Source organism: Acanthochromis polyacanthus, chromosome 7, assembly GCF_021347895.1.
Source record: "Acanthochromis polyacanthus isolate Apoly-LR-REF ecotype Palm Island chromosome 7, KAUST_Apoly_ChrSc, whole genome shotgun sequence".
Lineage (NCBI taxonomy): Eukaryota > Metazoa > Chordata > Actinopteri > Pomacentridae > Acanthochromis > Acanthochromis polyacanthus.
Genome location: NC_067119.1, coordinates 39,237,832 through 39,242,337, shown reverse-complemented (window position 1 = coordinate 39,242,337; position 4,506 = coordinate 39,237,832).

The window sequence follows — 4,506 nt, the reverse complement described above, 5'->3', positions numbered from 1 at the left end:
GCAGTGTGAAAACTTCCCCGAAACGCCGTGTGATGAAGTCTTTGTAGAGCACACATAACCAGAATAAATGAGGAGTTCCAGTGTGTGTGGGCCCATCATCTCGCCACTGGGTGGGAGCTAATACACACACACACACACACACACACATATACACACACACACACACACACACACACACACACACACACACACATGCACAGCAGACAGAAAATGAACACATTGTCTTACATATTTTCACCCACACATTCAATGTAAAATTTGTCCCAAATTTGCTGCCCCAAAGCCAAGTGGAAGCCAAGACTTTCTCTGTAAGAGCTGTAGATATAAATGTACCATATCTGGAAAATGGAAGGCTTCTTTATTCACATGACCTAACACCTGTCAGTGTCACACAAAATCATCATGGTAACAGAATGGAATTTTAAGGGTTAACAGCTGAGGTAATCTTGTCTTCATTAAGGGGATCTCAGAATCAGGGGACAGTTTTAAAAATGTGGGAAAAAATATATATTTTCACAGTGAAAACTTCCACATTTTCTATTTTTTTTAGGAAATTTTGAACATTTTTTGGTGGAAAAAAACAAATTAAAAAAATGTTTAAGAACATTCAGAAAAAAATCAACCAAAATGCAGTGAATTTCGCTGTCAAATTTGGGGATTTTTTATTTAAAAAAAATAAAACTTTTGAGGGAAACTTTTCAGGAATTTTCTTCCTGAAAATTTTGCAATTTTTTCTGAATTTTTGGACTTTTTTTCAGACAAGGCAACAACATTTTTTGGTAAGGACAACACAAGGGTTAAAAAAATGTAAATTTGTAAAAGTTCTTTGGTAGAAGTGTTGCTGGCTGCGGCTGCACAGGCTCACGACAAAAATACGATTCTACACAATGATCCAATATCGACCGGCATGAAAGCACAGATATGCACTCATCAAAGATAAGTTATTTTATTTTGTCTGAAGTGTTTTTAATTGTGTGTTTTTATTGCTGACCCTGCATTTCATTCTGCACTGCATCTCTGATGTAATTTACCTGAATGACAGTAAAATAATCTGATTCGAAGTACTGTAACGATGCTGTATATGAAGCTGGGGAAGAAGAGTTTCATAAATGACTGGGGAAATGATTTAAGAGGTTTATTTTGAAAAACTAGGTAACTGGCATATACAAAATTTAGGAACCAAAAAGTGCACAATGAACAGTTGAGGCACTGACCGAATCTGAAGGCAGCTGCTAATTTGGAGATTTGGGAAAATTCTGAAAAACACTTTAAAAAGTTGCACCGAGTCCTAATTGATTAGAAGCTGCTTGCATATGTGGTGCAGTGATGCAGCGATTATTCTGATGACTGATGAATCCGTTGATGGTCGTTGCTGCTGATGTGGTTCTGAGACAGAACACCCTTCCATCTTCACAGTCACAGATGTACTCAAAAGAGTGAAGACTAACAAAACAAAATAATCGTCTTTCTTTGGTATGGTGTGAATTGCGGCATTATCGGTGAGTCTCGTCGTCAGTCTTACCAGTAACATTTCACTTTAAACACAGCACTAGTTTGAATTACACCATCAGGTTATTAATGGAGAGACATAAGCAGCAGTAATTTGAGTCGTGTGAAGTGATTTAAGGAAGGATTTGTCCAAACTTGAGCACCAGCATTCATCCAAAAACATCACAGAGAGAGACTTAATGTGTGCCAAAATCATGACGCAGCCTTCTCAATCACTCTACCAATTCAGATCAGTTTGGCCACAAAGTGAAATGTCCTTAAAAATAAAAGTTTACTGCAATGAAAACAGACTAACAGCTTAGAATAATGATAGTCACCCATAATGAATGTAATTCACGTGTTTCCTCCCACAAGATGTTAACAGGAGCTGTTTGTTGCTTCCAGTTTTTTAGAACTGTTCCCTGTGAGTTTATTAGAAACTTATCGTTCCACGTATTTGAACGTGCAGCTAATGTGCTGGTAAATTAATTACATTATTGTGATTATAATTATCACCTGGAAAGCATGGAGAGTGGATCAGCCACACTGTGTATGTCCACTTGTCTTCACATCACACACTATTTCTCTTAAGCTTGCACTGTGTTTAATTACACTACCGTTCAAAAGTTTGGGGTCACTCTGACAATTTCATGTTTTCCATAAAAACACTTTTATCCATGTGCTAAGATAACTGCACAGGGGTTTTCTAATCATCAATGAGCCTTTCAACACCATTAGCTAACACAATGTAGCATTAGAACACAGGAGTGATGGTTGCTGGAAATGTTCCTCTGTACCCCTATGGAGATATTCCATTAAAAATTGACTTGTATCTGAATAACTAGAGAACCGATGACGGTAGCAATGTTCCATATCCCATGTCTGACAAGAGCTTTAGGGTCATTCCAGGTGAAATGATCAGATATTCCTTGGGGGTGTTGCCGCACCATTTTCAAATTAGTCCTAAATTTTTATGCCATTAGATAGTCACAAAAGTACTTTCTATGCAAAATTGTAGGCCTGTAGCTCAAATAGTTTCTGAGTTGTGGGGGTCTGAAATTTTCAGAATTTGGGCTATAAAAAGCCTCACCAGCGTTTCTTGCATCTTTAAGTGGTTATTTCTCAGCCTCTAGACATACCAGAGAGCTGTGAGTTGGTAAACAAGGCCTCTGCATGTAGCTAGTGCCCCACAAACATCCTCAGGTGTTTTCCTACACTCTGTAGGCCATGGGGGCTTGCTAAAAATGCTAAAAAATTAAGAGACACCTACTCACGAGTGGAGTTTGGGACCTTAACAGTACTAGAAATACTGCACAGAAGTGTTCTAACACCCCTGGGTTCCATTCTACACAAACTTGTGTGATAACTTAGCAAACTGGAGCTTTCTAGGTACCTCAGTTTGGAAAATATGAGCTCCCAAAGTTGGACAAGATTTTAAATTGGCTCTTCTGGGGGGCAAAAATCTCAATGTGGGACAGATACCAGAGACCCCAAATTTTTCTACAAGACAGTTCTATCCGTCTTCTATCACTGTACAAAAAAGCAGCAGGGTTATATTTGTAGTTACTGAGATATTCTTACTCAAAATGGCATGGGTGATGTCAAAATCGTTTTTTGCTTTTCAGTCCTTTAAATTGGGATACAAGTATTAGTAGTCATTCCAATGGTAGTATTATGTATGTTTTGTTCTTTTTGAAATGTTAGTTGTTAAAGGTGACTACCTTCAAAAAGTGTAACGGTATAACTTAGGTATACCTAAGTTATAACTTAGGTATAGGTTCTTTTGCTTGTAACATGACATTGTACAATTAAATTTAACATGTTTAATCCCACTGCACTGATACTGAAAAATTCAACATTATTGTTGTATTTTTAAATTAATCAACCATAAACTACTACAGAGCTCCCTGAATTCAAGTTAGTACATGTAATTTGTATGTGTATGTTATAATTACATGTATGCATTACAAATGGGTGTCAACATGTCATGATATCTACAGGTATGCTCTAAACTAGACCTTGTGACACAAAAAGGGCATTACACTTTTTTGCTTTTCAGTACTTTAAACTGGGATACAAGTATTAGTAATCATTCCAATGGTAGTATTATGTATGTTTTGTTCTTTTTGAAATGTTAGTTGTTAAAGGTGACTACCTTCAAAAAGTGTAATGACATGTTGACACCCATTTGTAATGCATACATGTAATTATAACATACACATACAAATTACATGTACTAACTTGAATTCAGGGAGCTCTGTAGTAGTTTATGGTTGATTAATTTAAAAATACAACAATAATGTTGAATTTTACAGTATCAGTGCAGTGGGATTAAACATGTTAAATTTAATTGTACAATGTCATGTTACAAGCAAAAGAACCTATACCTAAGTTATAACTTAGGTATACCTAAGTTATACCGTTACACTTTTTGAAGGTAGTCACCTTTAACAACTAACATTTCAAAAAGAACAAAACATACATAATACTACCATTGGAATGACTACTAATACTTGTATCCCAATTTAAAGGACTGAAAAGCAAAAAATGATTTTGACATTACCCATGCCATTTTGAGTAAGAATATCTCAGTAACTACAAATATAACCCTGCTGCTTTTTTGTACAGTGATAGAAGACAGATGGAACTGTGTTGTAGAAAAATTTGAGGTCTCTGGTATCTGTCCCACACTGAGATTTTTGCCCCCCAAAATAGCCAATTTAAAATCTTGTCCAACTTTGGGAGCTCATATTTTCCAAACTGAGGTACCTAGAAAGCTCCAGTTTGCTAAGTTATCAAACAAGTTTGTGTAGAATGGAACCCAGGGGTGTTAGAACACTTCTGTGCAGTATTTCTAGTACTTTTAGGTCCCAAACTCCACTCGTGAGTAGGTGTCTCTTAAATTTTTAGCATTTTTAGCAAGCTCCCATGGCCTGCAGAGTGTAGGGAAACACCTGAGGATGTTTGTGGGGCACTAGCTACATGCAGAGGCCTTGTTTACCAACTCACAGCTCTCTG